Source organism: Convolutriloba macropyga, chromosome 2 (genome assembly GCF_964194025.1).
Source record: "Convolutriloba macropyga chromosome 2, txConMacr16.3, whole genome shotgun sequence".
Lineage (NCBI taxonomy): Eukaryota > Metazoa > Xenacoelomorpha > Acoela > Convolutidae > Convolutriloba > Convolutriloba macropyga.
Genome location: NC_134469.1, coordinates 12,325,428 through 12,334,328, shown reverse-complemented (window position 1 = coordinate 12,334,328; position 8,901 = coordinate 12,325,428).

The following is an 8,901-nucleotide window of genomic DNA, read 5'->3' as shown; positions in this document are numbered from 1 at the left end:
ACGTGTTGTTACAGACCCCTCCCCATTTGCTATATCTGGAATCAGTTATCTAGACATTAGATTTTAATTATAAACAGCATAGCCTGCTTTTTATAAGAAACTAACGCTTACTTCTTTTTATAACCCGATCGAATCGAAAAGCATTTACCTAATATACTCGTAAACTTGGTTTCACTATCTTGAAATGCTCAAGTTATCGTGATAATCTGTCTGAAAAAAATTTGTCGTGTTACTTCGAATTGAAGAAACGTTTCAAGTGTCGAAATTGTTTCCGAAATCTTAAAATTGAACCTTTTAGCTTTAAGAAGCAGGTTATGAATTAGTTATTGCTCAAAGTTATGTTCATATTTGCGGACCTTCTTTTTTCTGTCTCGTGTTTCAGTCTTAACATAAATAATAAATATCCTTTGGTTTCAATGACATTTGCACTCTCCTCTTTCACGTGATTGACACATGCATCGAGTCAGTATTTGATTACGTAACTTTTCATGAACAGATTGATTGTTCAGTGCATACAACTTCACCTCAACGAGCACTCTTCAATTTTCTATGGGATGTTTATTGGATGTTTGGATGATCATTTTCAGTGCATGGCAACATAATTCCATCCCTGGAAGTTTTCCGATTATACTCGAGTTTTCATGGTTTTTTCCACTTTACTGAATTTTTTAGGACACCAAAAAGTAAATAATTTGGATTTATTGCCCGTTGGAGACACTTGAAAACGGGTCAGTTAGATAGAGTTAATAGTGGTCTATTTCAAATTATGCTTAAGAACCAAAGAATCTTATTGATGCTTTTTGTGTAACAGTAATTATTAAAACATAATTTTTGATGTTTCTGTATTCATATCCAACTGTAAATAATTTATTATCAATCGATCGTCCGATTTCCTAGAATTTTTCTTTCCATTCAACGGAACGGCAAATGACTTTTCGAATACCCGGAATCTGAATCAAAAATCTTTTTGCTCGAACCCTTTTTGGTGTATTTAATTACATAACTACTGAGTAAATTTGTTGAAAATACAGGTAGAGCTGCTGGGAGTTGTCAAATTTTCTAAACTCGCACTTCGAATTAAAATATTTACAATAGGTATTTAAAAACAGTTGCCATGTCCTGACCATATTCTGACGTGATGCTTTTTGCCTAGACTTAATAATTTTTAATTTCTGATTTGCCAAAGATTGTCTTGTCTATTTACACTTTATTTCAACTTTATTTGAAACATCCGGGAAAACTTTTGTCGTATTTGTCGAAAATTGAAACCCAATAACAGCAGTGACAATCCTGTTATTAAAAATGGTGCCTTTAATTGATTAATTTTGAAGCCTCAAATAAATTTTATTTTCAAAAACCTCTCCTCTTCAGAATAAGAAGTAATTGTTGTTAATGTTACCAAACATGGCGGGTCAGGTTTTCAAAATCATTGTCCTGGTGAAAAACAATTTTTCTTTAAAAATGTTGATTGTCACTGCTGAATTTTGCGGTCGAAAGATTTGTGGTTTTGTTTGTTAGACGTTAGTTTGTAGGCCTCTATCTTTCCAAAATATATATCAGGTTCAGTATCTTTGGTTATATAAATTTTATCTGTGCAAAATATGTTAACTTCCACAAATATCAGTCATATGAACAATTCAAAACTGATCAAATTGTGAAATCAGTAGCATAGTCTGTTAATCATTTAATCAAAATGTTCACGTTTTGCGGAAGAACCGCTTTGATGATGATCTGAGTAATAAGAATTAATACGGACTACGCTTCTGTAAAATTAGATATATTAATTTCAAATTAACTGATATAAAATTACGCTCGACTGTTTCATTTTTTGGATAATAAATTAATTGGTGATTAAATTCGGGTGTAAATTACACTTGTATCCAAAAAATGAAAGTTTTTCATGTGATTGTAGAATAGATAGTTTTAATGAGCATACTTTGTGGCTGCATTATTAGCTATTTGGGATTAGCGATTGATATTTAATTGCAGATTATTATTATTCATGATATTTTTAATAGCTGTGAAGTGATAGCTATGCCGTCATATTGGTTTTTACAACTATTATGATGATCTGGCTTTAATTACGTCTCAAAATTTTTTTCGCCTCAGCTCTTTTTTTACGAGCCAAAGAGGTGTAATTTTGAGGCTGCTTTTATCAAATTGGAAGCAAAGTTTAATGTGATTAAAGCTACATTTTTTTTCATTTTTTTTCTAATGTAGGCGTTTAGACATTTTCGCAACTGTCAATTGCATGCAAAGTTTTGTCAAACATTTTGCCACTAATTGTTCCGACCCACCTTGCTTGAGGAGGAAGCATATACTCAAATGGTCTTTTGTTCAGTCAATTTTGGCCGATATTCATCGTAGAGAGCTGTCAGTGGTGTCATTAGAAAGCTCGTCCGGCGCAGAATATAGAATATATATTTTTGTTTTCTCCCGGCGTTATTGAGTTTTGATTTTTGAACATTGGACTGATTTAACTTGTTTTTTTTTCCACATTTTCCGCATTTCTGCTCAATTTGCTGTCAGTTTTGCTTTAAAATATGGTAAAATCATTAACAACACTGTTATCGGTTTTAAAATTGAAGACAGAGGAGGGTAACTGAACTGTTCCATCCGAATTTTAGGCTAAACTTCTTAAAATTCAGCTTTTCCTCGAAAAGACATCAATTATGCTGCTATAGCACTTTGTTTAAATTTACTGGCAGTAGAAAAATAAAATCTGTCGGCACAGCTTTCGCACAGTCCACAGTTGTTAAGTTTTTCTGCTATTTCTGGTCACAGAGTTCTGGAATTCAAAATTTGCTGTTCTTTTCTAAATTAACTCGACAAATATTCAAAAATTATTCATATATACATTTTTTTGCTTTTCTCAAATTATATGATACGCAAACTTTTGGAACAATTAACTTCTTTTAAATCGCTAGACTAGTTTTTTTTGTCTATTTTTGGGTGCATGCAATTGAATTGTTTAGGGCAATGTCGTCTGTTTTTTTTTACAATTCAAATAATTTGAATTGTATTTGGGCGCTGTCTTTTTTAAAAGATCTGTTCACAACTTTTCAAGATTTTTGAAGTCAAATTTTTAGTACTGATTTTGGTCACGCCGAAACAAGAAATGGAGCGAAAAAGCGAGCGGTTTTGCGGCGTGAAATTGTTTTGCTCTAAATTTGAAGTAGAGTGAGAAAACAGTGTTTGAACAAAAATTTGCTTTCTTGCTATTGGTTTTCTGTTCACATGCGGCAAATTCAATCTGATTTTTACCGTTTTTCAAGTTTTTTGGATTGGATTTTTCGCTGAAGCGTTGTCCCAAACCATTCATAGTTCCCTCTAAGCCTAGTATTTTGTTTCAGCCAAATAGCATTTCTCGCTAGTTATTTTTTGCTCTCGCGGCTTTTTGACATTGATTTTGTTTTTTTTAAATTTCATCGATTGTTTGAGGCAATTTTTTGTCAACTTCTAGCTTACTCTTCTCAATCTCAGTTGACAGCCTCTTTTTTGAGACTAAAAGTTAGTCATCACCACGTCTTTATGTCTTAATTATTATTTTCTGGCTTTGAATCATATTTTTTTTTAAATTTGCCCCTTTTTTTATGTTTTTTTTGGTCTTGACAATTTTTTGTTCTAATTGCGGTTCACAAATTAAATTAATGGCGCTTAAGATGTGTAAATGGACATTTTTATTTTTGTTAGTGAATAGACGATGGATTTAACACTTTCGACGCCATTTGCTAACAAAGTTGTTTTTGATTTTTTTCTTTTTTGACTATATTTGTCATAGTTTTATGATATATTCTGAATTACTACAGTTCTCAATGTCTTCCTTTGCAGATAAAATTGAACTTATTCTGGGCTTTTGGTCCATAGCTAATGATTTTTTTCATGATTTTGAATATAGTTTTAATAGGTATCAGTGACGTTTTCAACTGGTCCGCCTTTTTGATCTTGTTTCTGTCAATTCGCACTAAGTCTCATTAATTACAGGTCCCACCTGTACTTTGGTAGAAATGAAATTACAAATTAAATCTAAATAGTGGTTTTATGATTAAACAAGTGGTTCTCTGGCTTCAAATCTACTAGATTTCATAACATCATAGTGATTTTGGAATAGTTGTCCATATTTGAGTTAAATTTGTGGTATCTTGATACATTAACATACTGAAATCATACAGGTCCCGCTGGCGTTGAAAACATGCCACCTCATACATATGTAGCCTTATTAGGTAAGGGCTGAGGAATTTGATGGCATTGACACTGATTTTCTGCAATTTTAATTTTATGTTTGGTTAAGTTTTTCTGCTATTTCTGGTCACAGAGTTCTAGAATTCAAAATTTGCCGTTTTTTTTCTAAATTAACTCGAAAAATATTCAAAAATCATCATATATATATATATAGATTTTTTATTTTTCACAAATTATAGAATACGCTAAAATTTGGAACAATTACCTTCTCTTAAAGTGCTAGTCTAGTTTTTTTGTCTATTTTTGAGTTCTTGCAATCGAATTGTTTAGGGCACTGTCGTATCTTTTTACAACTCAAATATTTTAAATTGTATTTGGGCGCTGTCTTTTTTTAAAGATCTGTTCACACGTTTTCAAAATTTTTGAAGTCAAATTGGAGTACTGATTTTGGTCACGCCGAAACAGGAAATGGAGCGAAAAAGCGAGCGATTAAAAGTAGAGTAAGAAAATGGTGTTTGAACAAAAATTCGAGTGATTTTAGTCTAGTTGCCAATTAGGGTCTGATCCCAATTTGAAATGAGTTCCATCGAAAACATATTCAACTAAAAACTCATGGTTTTTTAGCTATGTTGTGTTTGCTTAAATTTGTTTTTGAACTTCTCAGCACCATATTTGTTGTTTTTTTGTAGTTATATGACATAGTGTCGCTAATAGCAGGTTCAATTGGAGACACAGGAGTCTAAAGACTTTTTTATCTAGTGGTTTCAATTGAAAGCTTATTGTTTTTGTCTTCTAAATGTATTTTTTTTAGAAAAAAGTCGATTTTCCATCGACTGACAATTTTCTTAATTTGGCTGTGCAAATTTTGAGATTTGAGGCAATTTTTTGTCAAATTCTAGCTTAATCTCCTCAATTTCAGTTGAGAGCCTCTTTTTTGAGACTAAAATTTAGGCATCAGTACGTCTTTATGTTTTAATTATTGTTTTCTGGCTTTGAATCATCATTTTTTTTAAATTTTGGCGACTTTTTTAATCATACTCTTCAATCATCTTCAAAAAAATGAAAATTGAAATTGAAAATTTCAATCATCTTCGAAAAATTGACATTTAAGTAAAAAAAAATGGCCAAATCTGAATATTATGTTGGGACGCATATTACCGAGCCTCACTTTTAAGGATACTTCAAAGCCATGTAGTTGGTAATGCTGTATGTATACGTAAGGTTTTCAGCAAAAAAAAATTGTATATATATTGATTGCTGGCAAGGTCTTTTTTATATATCAAACTATCAATAAAGAAAATCCTGTGTATATATGAACTGTTGGCAATGATTATTGTTTATGTTGAGTTTTCAAAACGAAAACCCTGTATGTATGTAGTTGGTAATGCTGTATGTATATGTAAGGTTTTAAGCAAAAAAATAGTGTATATAAATTATTGGCAATGTCTTTTGTATATATCAAAGTGTCAGCACAGAAAAATCTGTGTAAAAATGAACTTTTGGCAATGGTTTTTCTTTGTGTTGAATTGTCAACACAAACACTTTGTATACAAACAGTCGGTGGTGCTGCATGTATATGTCAGATTTTCAGAAAAAAACTTTGTATATATGAATTGTTGGCAATGTCTTGTATATATCAAACTGTTAATAAAATAAACCGTGTATATATATATATATATGAACTGTTGGCAATGGTTATTGTTTATGTTGAATTGTCAGCACAAAAACTCTGTATATAAGTAGTTGGTAATGCTATATGTATATATAAGGTTTTCAGCAAAAAGAGTTGTTTATATGAGTTGTTGGCAATGTCTTTTTTATATATCAATGTGTCAACACAGAAAAATCTCAGTAAAAATGAACTTTTGGCAATGGTTTTTGTTTATGTTGAATTGTCAAAACAAAAACTCTGTATATAAACAGTCGGTAGTTCTGTATGTATATGTCAGATTTTCAGAAAAAAACTTTGTATATATGAATTGTTGGCAATGTCTTGTATATATCAAAATGTTAATAAATAAACCCTGTATATATATGAACTGTTGGCAATGGTTATTGTTTTTGTTGAACTGTCAACACAAAATATCTGTATATATGTAGTTGGTAATGCTATATGTATATGTAAGGTTTTCAGCAAAAAGAGTTGTTTATATGAGTTGTTGGCAATGTCTTTTGTATATATCAAAGTGTCAGCACAGAAAAATCTGTGTAAAAATGAACTTTTGGCAATGGTTTTTCTTTGTGTTGAATTGTCAACACAAACACTCTGTATACAAACAGTCGGTGGTGCTGCATGTATATGTCAGATTTTCAGAAAAAAACTTTGTATATATGAATTGTTGGCAATGTCTTGTATATATCAAACTGTTAATAAAATAAACCGTGTATATATATATATGAACTGTTGGCAATGGTTATTGTTTATGTTGAATTGTCAGCACAAAAACTCTGTATATAAGTAGTTGGTAATGCTATATGTATATGTAAGGTTTTCAGCAAAAAGAGTTGTTTATATGAGTTGTTGGCAATGTCTTTTTTATATATCAATGTGTCAACACAGAAAAATCTCAGTAAAAATGAACTTTTGGCAATGGTTTTTGTTTATTTTGAATTGTCAAAACAAAAACTCTGTATATAAACAGTCGGTAGTTCTGTATGTATATGTCAGATTTTCAGAAAAAAACTTTGTATATATGAATTGTTGGCAATGTCTTGTATATATCAAACTGTTAATGAATAAACCCTGTATATATATGAACTGTTGGCAATGGTTATTGTTTTTGTTGAACTGTCAACACAAAATATCTGTATATATGTAGTTGGTAATGCTAAATGCGTATGTAAGCTTTTCAGCAAAAACAAATTGTATATATGAATTGTTGGCATTGTGTTTTGTATATATCAAACTGTCAATAAAGAAAACCTTGTTTATATATGACTTCTTGGCGATATTTATGGTTTATGGTGAATTGTCAACAAAAAAACTCTGTATATATGTCGTTTGTAATGCTGTATGTATATGTAAGGTTTTCAGCAAAAGAAAAAATTGTATATATGAATTAATGGCAATGTCTTTTGTATATATCAAAGTGTCAACACAGAAAAATCTGAGTCTAAATGAATTTTTGGCAATGGTTATTGTTTTTTTTTGAATTGTCAACACAAAAACTCTGTATAGAAACAGTCGGTAGTGGTGTATGTATATGTCAGATTTTCAGAAAAAAAAACTTTGTATATATGAATTGTTGGCAATGTCTTTTGTATATATGAAACTGTCAATAAAGAAAACCTTGTGTATATATAAACTGTTGGCAATAGTTATTGTTTATGTTAAATTGTCAACAGAAAAACTCTGTGTATAGGTAGTTTGTAATGCTGTATGTATATGTAAGCTTTTCAGCAAAAAAATTGTATATATGATTTAATGGCAATGTCTTTTGTATATATAAAGTGTCAACACAGAAAAGTCTGAGTATAAAGGAATATTTGGCAATGGTTATTGTTTATGTTAAATTGTCAACACAAAAACTTTGTATAGAAACAGTCGGTAGTGCTGTATATATCTGTCAGATTTTCAGAAAAAAAACTTTGTATATATGAATTGTTGGCAATGTCTTTTGTATATATCAAACTGTCAATAAAGAAAACACTGTGTATATATGTCTGTTGGCAATGGTTATTGTTTTTGTTGAATTGTCAACGCTAAATATCTGTATATATGTAGTTGGTAAAGCTAAATTTGCTTGTAAATTTTTCAGCAAAAATATTGTTTATATGAATTGTTGGCAATGTCTTTTGTATATATCAAACTGTCAATAACGAAAACCCTGTGTATATATGATCTGTTGGCAATGGTTTTTGTTTATGTTGAATTGTCAGCACAAAATACTGTATATATGTAGTTGGTAATGCTGTATGTATATGTGAGTCTTTCAGCAAAAAAAAAATTGTATATATGAATTGTTGGCAATGTCTTTTGTATATGTCAAAGTGTCAACACAGAAAAATCTGAGTATAAATAAAATTTTGGCAATGGTTATTGTTTATATTAAAATGTCAACACAGAATTTTTGTATAGAAACAGTCCGTAGTGCTGTATGTATCTGTCAGATTTTCAGAAAAAAAGCTTTGTATATATGAATTGTTGGCAACTCTTTTGTATATATCAAACTGTCAATAGAGAAAACCCTGTGTATATATGATCTGTTGGCAATGGTTATTGTTTATGTTGAATTGTCAGCACAAAATATTGTATATATGTAGTTGGTAATGCTCTATGTATATGTGAGTCTTTCAGCAAAAAAAATTGTATATATATTAATTGTTGGCAATGTCTTTTGTATATATCAAAGTGTCAACACAGAAAAATCTGAGTGTAAATGAAATTTTGGCAATGGTTATTGTTTTTGTTAAATTGTCAACACAAAAACTTTGTATAGAAACAGTCGGTAGTGCTGTATGTATCTGTCAGATTTTCAGAAAAAAACTTTATATATGAATTGATGGCATTTTCTTTTGTATATATCAAACTGTCAATAGAGAAAAGCCTGTGTATATATGAACTGATGGCAATGGTTATTGTTTTTTGTTGAATTGTCAACACAAAATATCTGTACATATGTAGTTGGTAATGCTAAATTTGTATGTATGTTTTTCAGCAAAAACATTGTTTATATGAATTGTTGGCAATGTCTTTTGTATATATCAAACTGTCAATAA